Source organism: Ursus arctos, unplaced genomic scaffold, assembly GCF_023065955.2.
Source record: "Ursus arctos isolate Adak ecotype North America unplaced genomic scaffold, UrsArc2.0 scaffold_24, whole genome shotgun sequence".
In the NCBI taxonomy this organism is placed as follows: Eukaryota; Metazoa; Chordata; class Mammalia; order Carnivora; family Ursidae; genus Ursus; species Ursus arctos.
Window position 1 is genome coordinate 2,234,399 of NW_026622919.1, and position 17,887 is coordinate 2,252,285.

A 17,887-nucleotide genomic window follows, 5' to 3' on the forward strand; every position below is an offset into this window, starting at 1 on the left:
CATTTCCAGGCCCCAGACCCCAGGAGAGGCGCTCCATGCACCCCCCCCACCACCACCACCGGTTTCATGTATAAAGTAGGAAACTAACAGTTTCTGTCTCACGGAGATGCTGTAAGTATTAAATGAGCTAATGCCCGGCACACAGTAAGCACTCAGTAAAAGCTGTTATTAACAAAGTTCTGTAAGAAATAAATTCCATCTGTGTTGATTAAAAAGCTTCCTGTAAAACACAGCATGTATGCCTGAGCCTCAAAGATTGATTTCTTTTTTGGAACAATTTTAATTGTTTTTCTAAATGGAAGTCTTACATGTGAGCTGGAAGGGAGATGTAAGAGAAGTCTCATTTTTCATGGGGGTCAGTGGATCAGACCTTAAACTGATTTTTTAAAAGTGAAGAAAGGCACTGTAAATGCCCCAAGTCCAAATACTGAGCTGAGTATGAGTAGACGCAGCCAGACCCACGACCAGCTGTCCAGGGGCTGAGGGATGACTCATCCTACATCCTCACCCCATCCTACCTGCATTTAATCCTAGAAAGAATACTGGGCATTTTAAACAGTACCACAGAGTACTTTGACAACTTTTCGTAAATTTAAAAAATGAAAGTAACAAATTCCTGCACGAGGAAATTGGAAAATGTCAAAATAAATAAAGAAAAAGGAACCAAAAAGCACGGTTCCCATTTTGTGTATTTTCTTTCTGCCTTTTCTTTCTGGCAATATATATATATATTTAAAATCTATTTGTTTTTTACAATAAAAAAAAACATTATCCTGAAACATTAGTTTGAAAATAAAAACTAGAACAAAGAAACACTTAATTCCACTGCCCAGACATAACTGCCACTAATATTTCTTTGTAGAGCCTTCTGTGTATTTTATAAATGTGTATTATGAAAAGACGTGCTCATTTGTATCGTTTTTGCAAAAGAGAATCAGTCCGTTTTATACAAACAACGCTATTTAGCAAAATGTCTCATGTTGCGACTTGTCTCTTTCACTTACAGTGGGAGCGCGTTCTCCTGGCACAGCCTGTAACTAGGGGATGTGGAGGGTGACCCACGGCGAAGGGCACAGCCCGCGGGGTCACACCGTAGGAAGCCATGACCTTCACCCGCCTTAATGAAACTCAACAAACCAGACCTTTGGCTCCAGAGACATAAGGCGAACACTGTTCCATTCATTTCCAAAAATGTCCAGAGGGTCATTAAACCTGCATGCAGAGCCTGGGGGGGCGGGTAAGTGTTCAATTTAACACTAACAGAAGTATTACCGTTACACTATAATAATAGTGGCTAAGCTTACAGAGCACGTCCTGGTACCAGAACCTGTTCAAACACTTCACACATTAACTCAAACTCATGATGCGCCTCTTGTCCCCATTCCACAGATAAGGAAGCTGAGGCACAGGTAGGCTGAGGAACTTGCCCGAGGTCACTCAGTTAATAAGTGCTGGAACCAGGATTCGAACCCGGAGGACGCTCCAGAGCTGAGGTTCCCCAATTTTGCTGTTTATCAGGATTGCTCACAGTGGAATGAACGTCAGAGGATGGCCACCCAGAACCCCAGGTGCTTCAGCGCCTGGGCTGTGTGGGACCCACAGCTTTGAGGCCTGTGTTCCTCGTACACAGGGAGCTGGTTTCCAGCCAGCAGGTGCCAGCCCGGAAGCAGTGATGTGGCTTCCCGGGAAGTGAGAGTCCATCGTGTCCTGGAGAAATGTGTGCTCGTACAGTCCACACCCAGTCGTCGGCGAAGACTGGGTCCAAAGTTGGGAGCAAGCTAGTCTGAGAGGGTTCATGTGGGCTAGATTTAGGTCTTCCCCACATGACCATGTGTCCTGGTCTCCTGGGGCGATCCTGGTTTCCATCTTCTGCCCTGACATAATTATCAATAATACCGTCTTGCATTCTCGAAAATGTCCTGGCGTGGGTCATAAATCACTGTCACTCCACCTCTTACCCACTGAGACCTATGCTCCTTACTCAGTGCATCAATCGTTGTCCTGAACAAACTCCTGTTTGTGTTCATGTCCCTTCCCCCAACTAGATAGAAGCTCCATAAAGACAGGGACCCTCTCCTCTCATTCCTGCTTTGTGCCCTGCAGAGAGCACAGAGCCGGGTAGAGCAGTAGGCAGTGTCCGAATGACTCCAGGGAGCAGGACCCCAAGGAACCCATTCTGGTAGCAGAAACAAGGTGAACATTCAGGGCACGAGGCACAGCGGTCACACTTAGAGCCTCAGCAGCAGTGACTGGTCCTTCGGAGGGAGGAAGCGGTAGGGGAGGGGCAGACCTGGGGAGTAGCTGAAGGAACCCCACCCCACCCACCCCAAGAAGAATGGCAGCCCAGAGACTTAAAGGACGAGACACGGGGCCACTCTGACCTGGATAGGAAAAGAAAGTGACTTGACTTTGAACCCCCAAGTGGGCAAAACAGACCGTGAGAACATCGTTGAACGGGAATCTTTGCTTTTATCCCAGTCCAGTCCAGCTAAGCTACGTACTGGCACCCTCCAATCTCAACAGAAGGTCAGTGCTCAGCCACACAGCTGTTCAATACAGGTGTCTGGGGTAACCCGGGGGTACCCTTTCCACCTCGTGGTCCCCACCATCCCCAGAACCCCTGGGTCCTCTGCTAGGTGACTGCTTCCAGCCAGCAGGCTTGCAGGCTTGACTAAGGCTTCTATTGGCTGGGCCTATGGCTTACGTCATCTCTGCTGCATTCTCTTGGCCAAAGTCGGTCACATGCCACAGCTAACTGCAAAGGAGACTGGGAAGTGTAGTCTCTATGCCCCGGAGGAGCTGGAAATCGATTGGGTAGATAAGGAGCGACAAGATTTTTCCTAGAAATGAAAGTAAAGAAGCCAAAGATATGTGTTCATGGACTGGGGCTGCCATAATAAAGTGCCACAAACCGGTGGCTTACAATAGAAACGTGTCACGGTCTGGAGGCTGGAGTCTGAAACCAGGCTGTCAGTAGAGCAGCACTCCCTCGGACGGCTCTAGAAGGAAATCGGTGCCCTGCCGTTCTGTGAGCGCCCGGTATCACCTGCACCCCTGGCATTTCCCAGCTTGCGGCGTCCAACCCCGGCCTCTGCCTCGCCTGACACACGGGGTCCTCCTTATGTGTCTCTGCGTCTCCCCTCTCCTCAAGGACCCCAGTCAGACCGGATTACGGGCCCCCTACGTCATCTGCAAAGACCCTACTTCTAAGTAAGCCCGCATTCACGGCTACCAGCACTTAGGACTTGGGTATAGGTCTCTGCGGAACACAATTCAACCCATAAGAAACAAAGGGCAAGAATTTATTTATTTATTGGGGAGAGGCGGGGCAAAGGGAGAGAGAGTCCTAAGCAGACTCTTTGCTGAGCACGAGCCGGACATGGGGCTCGATCTCAGCGCCCATGAAATCAAGACTTGAGCCAAGCCAAGAGACCATCGCTAAACCAACTGTGCCACCCAGGAGCCCTGTGGCGTGAACTTTTTAAAGGTACCTGAGACGTTCTCACATAGCATCCAAAAAGATCATCATAATTTGCATACAAACTGGGAGCGCAAGAGAGGACAGGTATCGTCCCACCTTCTCCAAACCGAGGAGCCGTATTTTGGTTTTCTTCCTTGGTCTCATCACCTTGATTTTTGCAAATTTGATAAGTGAACAATGGCATCTCATTCTCCTTCTGATAGGCACCCCTCAGGAAAGACACAGAAAGGGGAAGAGTGTCCAGGAGTCACGTCATCCAGGCTCAGGAAGTAGAGGGTGTCTGCTGGGCAGTGAACAGCCAGCCACCCCAGGACACGCCCAAGAAGAGACTTCGGAACGTGTAACTGCCAGAAGTTGATGCTGACATAGTTCTCGTCCTGCAGAAAGCAACTATCAGAAGGCAGGGAGGACAAAAATTTCCATTTATCCATCTGAAATTGATGTTTCCAGCGAGGAGACCTGGATGGCTTTGTGCAGACAGCCAGCTGCCGCAGTCGCACGTCTCGTCTGGTCTGCCTGTCACAGTGGCAAGTTCGGTCTGATGGTTGCAAGGGATGAATGTGGCAGCCACACTCAGAGCGAGGCGTCCACAGAGCAGCTCCTGGAGGCCATGGATGCCATCACACGTCAGAACACTGTGTGCTCGGTCCAGAATTACCCCGTGCCCGTGAATTATTCATACCAGCTACCTTATGATATGCAATCACATTCCAGGCGGAATGTCAGCCAGGGAGAAACGGGTAAATGTAATTTGTAGTCTCAATTTCTGTCATAGTTTGGGTCATTATTTTTCTCTCGTCCCTCTCCATCTCCCTGCCGGATTCTGCCTGCTCGAGTTTCTAATCAGAGGGATATGTCAGGAGCGAGTGAAAGCCTCTGCCTCCCTTCCATCTGCGCTCTCCCGTGACAAAGAGTTAATATGTTTATGATACATATTTTATTACCTTTGAGTGCAAGTAATTGCTATGGTTATTTCTGTTGACCTTAAAAAAACAAAAGAGCCGGCTACTTTGCCAGCAAAATAAGTTTATGGAGGACTAGAAGAGCAATTGCAACCTGGCACAGGCCAGCCCCGGCGAGCCACAGACAAGCATGGAGAGCCGTGGCCAGAGGCTGGCTTTTATAGGGGAGGGTGCTGGGCGGGGCCGCATCACTGAGCTCTCATTGGCTGCGCTGTTGCCAGGCAAGGGGAAACTCTGCCCTTCCTTGCGTTTGCGGTCCGACGGCAGTGCGGGAGAGCACCCCACTCCATTTTAAGTGAGGTTTGCTCTGTCCTCACATCTTCTTAAATACATATTTTCCTGTCCTTTATTTTGAGCATGGTTTGAATTTTTATGCGCCATTCTATCTGTGCACCCAAAGGGGGTGTGGGGGGGAACCCACTTCTCACCCCGCAGCTCACCTGTCATTTCCATGGCGCCACCTTCTCTGAGAAGGGCACAGTCTCCCTCTCTGCTCTGTGGGGTGAGTCAAGAATCCCCCCCACCACCCACTCTCAGGAAAGCCCAAGAACCCCAGCTATAACCAAAGCAGGGAAGCCGATAGAATGAAATTGAAATAAAAAAAAAAAAAAAAAGAAAAGCATGTAACTGCCAAGCTGATCTCCATTGGAGTAAAGATTTTTGTGATTAGAGATCCAAGGTGAGCTCCAGGTAGACTCCAAACCCATTCCCAGAGCCAGAGGTTGCATCACTGCCCTAAAGTCATTCAATGTACCCAAGGCTTAAACCCTCCTAAATCGGGTCCAAGTCCACTGCTCAAAGGGTCTGCCTGTGGTTCCCACTTTCCTTTAGCCTTTCAACACAGACGGGACCACCGACCAATCTCCCCCAGAGCACAGGGTTAGATCTCACAGATGATGAGATCTGGCAAGAAGGCTGGATTTCTTCTGAGCCCATTGACTTTCCAAGGCAGGTTGGACCCCACAACCATTCCCATTGACCCCAACACCATCCAGTCCACTGGCCTGCGGAAGGCAGTGGTCAAGCATGTGCACTGCATTGCCAGCTGCCACAGGGCCTTCACCATAAGACAGAGCCAGACTCCAGCAAAGCTCGACCACTCACATTTCTGCCCTTTCAGGCAAGCTACTTAGCATCTCCTAACCTCAGCTTTCTCATCAGGGAAAAGATGAACTTACCTAGAGCACTGAGCCCTGAGGATGCAATGAGGATTCATGAGGTAGAACTTTGCAAAGTGCTTCTTTTAAAGCTTAGGGGCTAGACTGGGGAACACCCAGGGTTCAAAAGTCTCCAACAGCCCCAGCTCTCTCAGGATAAATCCAGAGTCCCTACCTTTACCCTCAGACCTTTACAGGCTCGGACCCTGCTACCTCCCTGACCACACGTCGGTCATGATGACCTCTGCACTCCTCTGGGACACCCCAAGCGAAGCCAGCCTCACCTCCAGGCTTTGCACTTTCTGTTCTCATTGCCCGGAACACACTTCTCCAGATACCTTCATGCTTCCTGCCCCCACTTCCTTGGGGTCCGCCTGACATCACCACTCAGAGGAGCCCTCCAACCACCCATATTCCTGAGCCCCCTCTTCCTGCTCTTTCTCACTCCATAACCCCCATAACCACCTGGCACACTTCACATTGACTGTTTATCTATTTATTGCCTGCTAACCCCTCTGGAAGGTGAGCCAGGTCGGGGCAGGAATGCTGGTCTGTTTGGTTGGCCCCAACCCTGATGCTATCATGGAGTAGGCAGGGGTCTGGAGTTACTTGGGAGGTAGGGTGGGAGCCTGGTGCTTGACTGGCTGGGGGCGGGGGAGAGGGGGACTCAGAGCACTCCCACATTTCTGGCTCAGGCAGTCTGGGACCAGGGCACATGCACCAGAGGCAACCTGGCTGCAAGGTGCTCCCCAGCCCTGGCCTCAGTGCTCCCCAGCCATGCACAGGAGCTGCTGTTTGAAACTAAGGAGGAAAGAGTCTGATTTGGGCATGTGGGGGAGGTAAAGATGATGGAGGGTTGGCATATGCTCTTAGCTGTTTGGAACGGAGCTAAGCCCAAACAGTTCGATGGGGGAAGGTACCAGCTGGAGAAGCTGGGACTGGAGGGACTGGGGGGAAACTGGGGGAGGACTGGGAGGGACTTTGGGGATTCTGGGCATTAGCAGGGACACTTGGAGCCAGATGGCACAGTGTGGCATGGCATCGGGGGCTCATTCTCCAAGAAGACAGCTTCAGTGTGTCCAGGGGGGACGTGGGCACAGACACTGGCCCCTGTTTGAGGGTCCCTGACACCAGAGGCTGCCCTTTGGACGGTCTTTAGGGTGAGCAATATCACATCACAGTGGGATAGCTGGGAGGGACGGGGACCCTCCCGTGCTCCCACCTGGACTGTGAGCCAGCGTGAAATCCCTTGGGGACGTGGGGCCACAGGAGTGTAATTTGGAACAGGGACTGGAGATCCTGCGGGTACGGGTGGGGCAGATGGAGGGACTTTGGGCAACTGCTGCTCTGTAAGTGGTGACATTTGCTGACACGTGTGTGAAGCGGCCATGCGTGCTCCTGCTCCCCCATAGCTACTCATTCAACCTGGCACCGACTTGCCCCATGCAAACACTCACACCAGGTTTTCTCCGCCCCCCCACTGCTGACATTTTGGGCAAATGATTCTTTTTTGCTGTTGTTTCGGCTTACATTTTAGCATTTTGTAAATATACATAACAAAACACTATTTTAACTATTTTTTAGAAGGTTAGAGCCACCCAGGCGCCCTATTTTAACCATTTTTAAGTGTCCAATTCAGTGACATTAAGCACATTCACGTGGTTGTGTGACCATCACCACCATCCGCACCCCCAGACTTTTTTCGTCTTGTAAAACTGAAACCCTGTCCCCATAAACCCTGACTGCCCCTTCTCCCCTATGCAGCCCCTGGCGCCCACCACCTACTTCCTGTCTCTGACTCCTCTAGGGCCGTCACGTAAGTGGAATCCTACGTCGTTGCTGTTTTGCGACTGACTTCTTTCGCTTAGCACCATGTCGTCAAGGTCCATCCGTGTGGCATCATATGTCACAATTTCCTTCCTCTCTAAAGCTGAATGCTCTTCTCTGCTCTGGAGCCATCCTGCACACTGTAGGGGCTTCCGTGGCATCCGTGGCCTCTGCACACTAGATGCTAGAAACGTCTCCCTCCTCCCAATTATGGCAACCAAGAACAGCTCCAGACTTTACCAAATGTCCCCCCAGGAATCAAGTCGCCCCCCCCCCCCGTTGAGAACTGCCACTCTAGGCAAACTCACCTCTGACTCGAATCTCCCTGCATGTACCTGAGTGCCCCAAAGAGCCGCCACGCCTCTGCAAAGGGGCAGGGGCGCCTCGGGAATGTGTACCCCGCACCCGCTACAGCTGGGGTCCCCATTCCCATCCACACACTTCCCTCCTGTCAGAATCGCTTGATAACATTAGGGCAGATTTTCACAGTAGCCTCCTCTAACAACAACAACAGAATCTCTTTTCTTCAATCCACATTAAGCATATGGCAAGCCACGGGCCGGCTGCATTGCCTCCTGCAAACCGAACGCTGGCCTCTTGTTTTCTCCCTTCCATCTGGGGAGACATAAATCCTACTTAGAGTCAAACCCCAGGAGATCCGTGAAGCATGTGAGAGTCAAAGATAAACAGGCCTGCTTTGCCCTTGGACACATAAGCTGGATTTTCTTTAGTAATCCAGCCTCTTCACGGAAACAGCCGAGAGCAAGGAAACTCACGGCACAGTCCGTAACAACACACACCCCAAAACCAGAGTCTGGCAGTCCAGGCGGCTGACAGCCACAACTTGGGCAGTGTTTCAGCCGCGCTCCCCGCCCCCCCCCCCCCGGACCCTGCCAGCAGGGCTCCGTTTGATCCGCACAAATTCCCGGGTTCCACGCGAGCCCCGCATAGCTCTGTTAACGCACATCAGTCCTCAGACAAGATCCTTTATTTCCCAGGAAGCCTGGAATAAAAAAGATGAATTTGCAGGGGCTTTAGGAATGAAAAAGAGACACCGAGCCCCTCAGGATTATCTTGGCAGAGAACGGATTTCGTTTGCTCATGTATGGTTCATCAGGCATTGATTAAAGCCATAGAATTTTGGAGCTGGAATCAATCAGAGCACCTTAAAGTGGGAACAAATAAATGTCCCTTCCAGGGCCAAAATGGAACCGAGGAGCGGCGGTCGTCCTGCTCTTGTTGGGGGCATCCCAGAAAGGCGGCAGATTCGCCCCAGTTCTTCAAGCCCTCCTTGGGTCCCCCGTCCTCTGTCACATGGCGGACTTGTGGCTCTTCCCACGGGGAGAATGCACTTCCCTGACCCCTAACTTCTTCGGGCTTGGCCTGGGGACTTGTTTTGGCCAATGAGACTGGTGGCGTGGCGAAAGCGGGGGCTGGGAGAGTGCTGGGGGGTCGCGCCTTTCTCCAGCAGCAGCCCCAGCCAGCCCACCACCCAGGCGCAGCTGCTGCACTAAGCGTGATGGGGGCTGGCTTGTTCCGCATCCTCGCTGGGCCGATAGCTGGCCATTTGGGGCGTGGGCCTCTGCGGTCTTGTCGCCGCTCTCAGGCAGCACTGGCTGACCGTGCAGGGGAGGAAAGCACAGCCTTATGAGGCAGACATTGTCCTTGTCCATGTCAGCCGTTATCGGACGGCGACTTTTCTGTCTTGCCACATTGCCTCTCTCCCCCAGGCCCTGGGTGGGCCCGGCCACGGAAACAACCCACACAAGAGTGGTCAGCTCTGGATTCGGTGGCCTGTCCTCTACTTTGTGATTTGGCTGTTGAGTCTTCCCTCCCTCCTTGAGAGGCTGGAGGAGACACCTCTTACGGAGGAGACTTGCTCCTCGCACAGGGGGTATCTATGGCAACCTAGCATTTCATAGAGAGTGAGAGATGGTCACGCCGGGGGCAGATCACGTTATGGAGAAGGCAGAGTCCCCTATGTCAACCTGGCAGCTCTGGTGACCCTTCCCTCCAGCCGTTTCCCCTTCTCGGCCCCCATCACAAGTGACCTGTCCTGGACAATTTGCACACCGTTCACAGCAGCATTACTCACGATCGCCGAAAGGGGGGAGCCACCCACGTGTCCATCCATGGACGGATGGATGAACTAAATGTGGTCCATCCACATGGAACATTATTCAACCTTAAGAAAGAAGGACATTCGGCCACCTGCCACATGGATGGACCTGGGGGACACAGTGCTCAGTGAAGTCACACTCACAAAAAGACAAACACGGGGTTCCATGTACACCCTGGAGCCATCGTTCATAGAGACAGAGCGTTGAACCGAGGTTACCAGGGGCTGGGGGAGTGGAAGGGGAAGGGGAAGTGAGTGCTTAATGGGGGCAGAGTTTCAGTTTGGGACGATGACAACATTCTGGTGGTGACGGTGGCACAACAAGGTGAATGTGTTTAATGCTACTGACTGCGCACTTAAAAATGGTGAAAATGGTAAATTTTACATTATGCATATTTTACCACGATTTTAAAAACACAACCTGTCCTGTGTCCCAGTTCCTGGAGGCCCAGCTCCCACCCAGCTGTCAGACAGCAGAGCCCGCTAATCAAGGGAATCACAGGTTGGGTGGGCCCGGGCAGGAGGCGCTAGTGCCCATGGCCCGCTGCTGTCTTCCTCGGTTCAAGTGGGAACCCCCAGCGTCCTCACTGCTTTACTCACAGTGATTGCTAACAGGGACCACCTGGGGAGCGGGGTGGGCCAGTAGGGAGATGCGGGGGACAGGGAGATGGTCCCCCTGGACTCCTCCAATTCGGCACCAAGGCGGCAGCCTGCCCTGCCGTGGCAACTCTGTGCAGGGCGTGCTGACTACACACTCTCGGTGGAGGGGAGGGCTCTCAGTGGCCGGTGGCCACCTGGAAGGTTAGAGAGTGAGCAGGTAGAATTTGTCTGGATGGGGAAAGTAGAACCAGGACGAAACCAATGAGAAAAGACCATGAAGAAGGACAGGGAAGGCCTTTGGACCTGCAGACGTGGGCTCACGCTCCAGCTCTGCCACGTATGGGCGGCGTGGGTCTGAGCAGGCTACCCCCTCCCAGAGCCACAGTGTCCTCATCCGTGAAGTGAGCATAATAGCAGGACCTCTGCCTGGGGGGAATATAACACGATGTTGAGTCCAACGTCCCACGGCGAGGGCTTCATTCATATCAGTCCTTCTGGCGTGGCCCCCAGCGGTCCCCGCGCCCATGAGTCTTGTCCTGTGGGATCCCCTCCCCTGGAGTGTGGGCGGACCAGGGCCTTGCTTCTGATGACAGGCTGCAGCCAGGGTAATGGGGTGTCACATCTGCCCACGGCCGAGACTTCCGTCCCGCTGTCGCCCTTGCTGGCCCTCCTGTGGCCCTCCCGCTGGCGTGCTCCGCTGAAACAGGCTGCCGTGCGGTGAGCTGCTTCCCGGAGAGGCCGGCGTGGCCGGGAACCAAGCAAGGCCTCAGCCCAACAGCCCACGAGGAACGGAGCCCCCAGCAGCCGCTCGAGCGAGCAAGGGAGCGCGTCCTTCCAGGCGAGACTGAGAGGGGCCTGCAGCCTGCGAAGGGGCCAGATGCGAGCAGCCAGCTGCCGCGCCAGCCGCCTGACCCCCAGAACCATGTGGCGACGACTGCTGCTAGCCACTTCGTCTGAGCTAATTTGTTCCACAGCCATAGATCTTAACGCAGCCGGCGCCCCGCACTCCGCTGGATCCTGGCGCTTGTGACCTTGTCCCCCGGAAGTCCACCAGCCCCCAACCCCACTCCTCGGTCTCCCCCACGTTCTGCCTCCAGCACCACACACGCATGCCCCCCACACACACACACACTATATCTGATACATGTTGTCTGAGACCGAATCAGTGACAGAATTCAGTGTCCCTGGGGGTGACTGCAGGAGGGAGCTGTGCAAGGTCTAGAGGCGGCTCCCACAGGACAGGGACGCATCGCTGTTTGTCCAGCACTGGCAGGAGAGGGGCGTCTGACCCCTCTGTTCTTTAAGCAGAAGTATCTCCGGGAGCACCTCGCAGGTCGGCTGCAAACATGTACTGGGGACATCCAGCCCCCGGTTTCTGAGTCTGAGCCCAGCACTCCGCTGCCTGCTGGCCGCAGAAATAAAGGCATCTCCTCCGTTTGTTTCCTCAGGTGTCCAGGAATTCCATGGGTTTGCCCCCCACACAAAATTTCATTTGGCCTATAATTTGGTCTCCCAGGAAAAGACATCGACATCTGAGTTCTTATAACAAAGTGTGGACCCTTGAGGGCGAATCTGTGGTGGGCCGCTGTGCCGGGTGGAGGAGGCAGAAGGCAGGGAAGGCGCCCTGGGCTTGAGTTCAAGTCCAGCTCTGCCCTGACAAGCAGAGCCATTTTGGAAGAGTGCCTATCCATCAGCGAGCCTGTCATAGCCTCCTCAGGAGTCTGCCTGGGAGACTTCAATGAGCTAACGTGTGGACCCTTGTCTTCCGGCGTGGCCTTAGCAGACATAAGCTACTGCAGGCCAGAGACCCTGGCTGTGGAGCTGCAAGCCTCTCTTCCACTGGGAAGAAGCACACTGCCACTTTGGTTCATCAGTCAGTCTCTTGTGAGTTGGGTTATCATGAGTCGACTCTTGAGAGCCTGAGCTCTAAAGGGCTGTATCCGGATCTGTGACATGGAGAGCTGCCCCCCCCGAGATGGTCCTCCTCCCACTTGCTGAGCATGTCAAGGCTCATCCCTCATGGTGTCACTCTTGTATCATCACAATGCCCTCCTCTCACTTTAAAAAGAACAGCCTTCACTTGACCCTGCTGCTCAAGAACTTGTCTCTAAGACTCCGCCTGGCTATGAAGGGCACACTAGGATGTAGGCTATAAATCTGGAGCCCTCGTGACATTTAGATGCACTAATCCATCAAAAGAAGATTTGCTACGTCTTAGTGTCCAGAGAGAGACCGGAAATCCCCTCGTCCAAATGCTCTCATGGAGGCTCGAGCACAATTAATTCTACTCAGCACTTTGTATCAGGATCTTCAGAATTCACGGGGTGTCAGCACTCTGCCCTGTGCCTTATCACATGCAGTTGTACCAACACAGGAAACCCAGCCAAAGGAGTTTGTTACCAGGTGTCTTTGCCTGTCCCCAGACTGTACATGAGGGAGAAAGCTAATCCCGAAATGATGAGACTATAAACCACCACCATAAGCTACAGGATCCAAACAACCTTCCAGACTAGGAGTTCTTTGAAAACTATCTTTAGCACTTAGTCCTAGGCCTGGCGGCGCATGGATGACTAGGTTGATGAGTGGATGGATGGATGGGTGGACGGACGGATGGACGGGTGGACGGACGGATGGACGGATGGACGGACGGATGGACGGATGGACGGACGGATGGACGGGTGGACGGACGGATGGACGGGTGGACGGACGGATGGACGGGTGGACGGACGGGTGGTCGGGTGGACGGACGGGTGGTCGGGTGGACGGACGGGTGGTCGGGTGGATGGGTGGTCGGATGGATGGGTGGATGGATGGATGGATGGATGGATGGATGGTTGGATGGATGGATGGTTGGATGGATGGATGGATGGTTGGATGGATGGATGGATGGTTGGATGGATGGATGGATGGTTGGATGGATGGATGGATGGTTGGATGGATGGATGGATGGTTGGATGGATGGATGGTTGGATGGATGGACGGATGGATGGATGGATGGATGGACGGATGGATGGACGGATGGGTGGACGGATGGATGGGTGGCTAGATGGATGGGTGGATGGATGGATGGGTGGATGGATGGATGGGTGGATAGATAAGTGGAAGCTTAGGTGGATAGATGGATGGATGAATGGGTGGGTGGATGGATGGATGGATGGATGGATGCTTGGAGGGGATGGGAGGATAGATGGGTGGATAGGTAGATAGATGGATGGATGGATGATTGGAAAGATGAGTGGATAGATGGATGAATAAATGAATCTCTGGCCAAGGAACAAAAGTTCTTGCCCAGAATCCAGTACTCAAAAGCCTTGTAACTTCCCTCATTTGTAAAATGGGGTGAGGGTAGTTCTTTTTCTGTCCATCCCCTAAGGTTATTGTGAGAACGAACTCAGATGATGTAAATAAGGTTTTTCGGCACCTCTACAGAATTACAACAATGAGAGGACGTACTGTCCCAAAGAAAATGTTTTCTTCACTCTGATAAAGGCGCCTAGGAGCTTTGATTGCTCCAGTCGATGACTTAACAAATCCTCTTGGGGCAAACAGCCCTTTCTGAGTTCGTTAAAGGTGGGATTCAGAGCAGCGGCTGCTGGGTTGATGAGTTGTCTCACCGTGGAGAGGCCACACCTGTAGGTCCTGCAGGACTGTGAGCTCATAGAGGGCAGGTACGGGGTCTTGGGCCTAGAATGCTCCTTGTCAGCAACAATGAGTAATGATGGGCACTCAGATACCTACTGCAGTGATTTCAATAAAATAGCCATAGTATCGTTTTTAAAAAGGTATAACTTTACAAAAAGACAACAACGCAGAAATGCTAGAGTGAAGTGCCACATGGTAACTGTGTCCTTAGACAATTGTATCCTCATACAACTTAAAGACTGACATTTGACGTGGCTTTTTTTGCCATTTAAGCCCTATTTTAAAGATGGACACAGGGCTTGCAAGATAGTGTGAGGGGAACGGGGGGAGGGGTTGCATGAGAAAAAGTGTACGAAGAGCCTGAGGCAGGACTGACAGAAAAACGCCTGGTCCACAGCAGCTTATCAGGGCCATGATGATTTGGGGTCCAGGCCCACCACTGTGTCACTTGCCACTGTGGTCCCAGACCCTCTGTCTTCTTTCCCTGTCTCGCTTTTTCCTCTGTCCCTCTCCCTTGTCCTTTGGATGGAGCGGAAGGTGGTGCGGGTGGTGGCCCAGGCCAAAGGGGGCCGGGAGAGTTGCAGCCAAGCAGGAGGGGCTAGAACGTCTGCACAAACACCCCCTCCCCCTTCCTTCTCACCCTGACGCTGCACAGCCAGACCCCAACTGCCAGGGCCGGAGGCTCAAGCGTTCGCATCTCCTGGCTGTGCACCAGTGCGCAGAACTCTCCCTGGACGTGGTCCGGGGCTCCAGACCAAGGCGGTCAGGCCGGGCTGGGAAAGAAAGTGGGAGTGACGGACATCGGCATGCACGGGCTTGTCCTCAGAGCACCCCCAGTGTGCTGGCAGCCCGCCCGCCGCGGGGCTCACTGGGGGACAGGATGGAGGAACACAGTGGCAGTTTTATGCATGACAGCTCTGTGAAAAGGGCATAGCATTTACTTGAGCAAATTTGGGACCGAGGATTGGTGAACTGACCAACGTTGGTAAATATCAAGGGTTAAACAACAGGCCCCCCATTATCAACCCTGACACGGAGTTACAGACATCACGCTTTCTAAAGGACAGGAGCTGGGGGTCAGGATGGACTCGCACATTAGAATTTCTAATATCACAGCTCACACTTGGGGATGAAATGAAACAGCTCTATTTTAACAACACACCTTCCCCCAAGAGCTGGACCTCAAATGATCTCTAATTATTACAGAAATCTCTGATTTCTGGGCCAGTTGCCAAGGCCGTTACTGTGGCCGTTCATCAGAGGCAGCGGCAGCCAGGGCGCAGGGCTGAGGGTCCAAGAAGTCAGGCATGGGGGAGTGGAAGTCACGTGAGGCCTGCTGCGAGTTCAGGACCCAGCCTGGGCTCTGGGGGACACGAGGAGGAGGCCTTCCCTTAGCGGCAAGACGTCCAACCCCCGCAGTCGAGCAGAGAAGGTAGATGGGCCTGGAGCCAGCACCCGGAGCAGTGGCCTGAGGGCCCAGGGAGCTTCTGGCTCTCTGACCACCTTCCCAGAGAGATTTTCACTCGGAAGCCTCCCCTCCCCCCCCACTTCCCTCCTCCCCACGGCTCATTCAGAAGCCATCTTTGATTGTCACATCTCAGGGATCACTATGGCTCTCCAGGGTTCCCAGATGCCGCTCAAGCCACACACGGCATCGCTGCGGTGGTTCACCGTCTGTGTCAGCTCGGCCGCGGTGCCCGGTTGTTCGCTCGGACACAGTCCAGGTGTTGCTGTGAAGCATAGTGTAGACGAGAGTAACGTTAAACTCTGTAGACGTTGAGCAAAGGCGACGGCCCTCTCTAAGGCAGGAAGGCCTCGTCCGATCAGCTGAAGGTTTGAAGAGAAAAGACTGAGCTCCCCAGAGGAGAAAGGAATTCAGCCTCAGATGCCTGCGGGCTCGAGATCCGACGGCAACTCCTGCTGGAACTTCCAGCCTGTGGCCTGTCCTGCAAGTTTCAGATGTGCCAGGCCCACGCCCTCCTGAGCCAATTCCTAAAATCTCTCTCTGTCTCTGTCTCTCTGTCTCTGTATACACGTCCTCTTGGTCTGTTTCTCTGGAAAACCATGACTGACACAGCCACCCTACCCCAAATGCCACCAGCCCTCCCAGAGAGCCACCCGATGACCTGGGTCAGTCCCACACAGACCACCTGGTCCCCGCCTCTAAAATGAAGGGCGGCATTTCCTTACACCACACACAAAAATAGACTCAGAATGGATGAGAGGCCTAAACGTGAGACAGGAATCCACCCAAATCCTAGAGCAGAACACAGGCAGCAACCTCTGTGACCTCGGCCGCAGCAACTGCTTGCTAGACACGTCTCCAAAGGCAAGGGAAACAGACGTAAAAATAAACCATTGGGACTTCATCAGGATAAAAAGCTTTCGCACAGGAAAGGAAACAGTCAGCAAAACCAAAGACGGCCGACAGAATGGGGGAAGATATGTGCAAATGACATACAGATAAAGGGCGAGTATCCAAAATCTATAAAGAACTTACCAAACTCAACACCCAAAGAACAAATAACCCCATCGAGAAAGAGGCAGAAGACATGAACAGACATTTCTCCAAAGAAGACATACAAATGGCCACAGACCACGAAAAACTGCTCCACATGACTCGACATCAGGGAAATACAGCTCAAAACCACAGTGAGACACACCTCACAGCGGTCAGAACGGCCACAACGAACAAGTCAGGAAACGACAGATGTTGGCGAGGACGCGGAGGAAGGGGAGTCCTCGTGCACTGTTGGTGGGAACGGAAGCTGGTGCAGCCGCCCTGGAAAACAGTATGGAGGGTCCTCAAAAAGCTGAAAATAGAGCTACCCTATAGCTCAGCAATTGCACTACTAGGTATTTACCCCAAAGACACAGATGTAGTGATCCGAAGGGGCACCTGCACCCCAGTGTTCATAGCAGCAATGTCCGCAGTAGCCAAACTGTGGAAAGAGCCCAGATGTCCACCGACAGATGAATAAAGAAGATGTGGTATGTGTGTATACACACACACACACACACACACACACAATGGAATAGTACTCGGCCATCAAAACACATGAAATCTTGCCATTTGCAACAACGTGGATGGAACTAGAAGGTATTATGATAAGTGAAATAAGTCAGAAAGACAATTATCATATGATCTCACTCATGTGTGGAATTTAAGAAACAAAACAGAGGATCATAAAGGAAGAGAGGGGAAAAAATAAAACAAGACGAAATCAGAGAGGGAGAAAAACCGTAAGAGACTCTTCATCATAGGAAACAAACTGAGGGTTGCTGCAGGGGAGGGGGTGGGGGGATGGGGCAACTGGGTGGCGGGGTTAAGGAGGGCGTGTGATGTAATGAGCACTGGGTGTTGTATACAACTGATGACCTCTACCTCTGAAACCAATAACACACTATACGTTAACTAATTGAATTTAAATAAATTTTTAAAATAAAAGAAAAATGCAAAAATAAAATAAAATGAAGGGTTGGGATCGAAGACCCCCCTGCACTAAATTCTGTGATTCAACATTAAAAGTAACCCCCGTGAGGCAGCCGATGGGAAAGCGAGCAGTCCGGGTCATGGAATGAGACCCTCGAAGCTGGCCGGGGAGGCTGGCCGCCTGCCCCCAAACACCAGCAGCCCCTCTGCAAGTCGCTGCAGCCCTAGCCCTTCCCCCCGACACGTGCAGGCTCAGACCTCGGGTTAGTTGGCAAGACTGGATTGTTCCAGGCAACAAAGACAGCAAAATGTATGCGGGGTGAAGGTGTCATGGGGGGTTTCTGGCCTGTGTTTCCTCCTCACATTGTCCTGGAGGGGGTGTGTTCTCAAACCTCAGGGCGCGAGCCGGCTTAGGAGGGCGGCTGCGGGTGCAGCGGGGAGAGCGGGCCAGGAGGGCACCGAGGAGCCCAGGGGACTCTGCCTCTTCCTCCGGAGACGTCAAGCCACCAGGCCATCGCGCCAGGCCTGGGTCCCAAGCCCCCTTGGGAGAGCTTCACACACGAGCCTGAGTGTTTAGAAAGCGGGGCTCTCCTCGGGCGGCTCCAACCTTGACTTCAGAGAAAGTTAATGTCCTTAATTAAAGTTTACTGAAGTTTTCTTCCATCG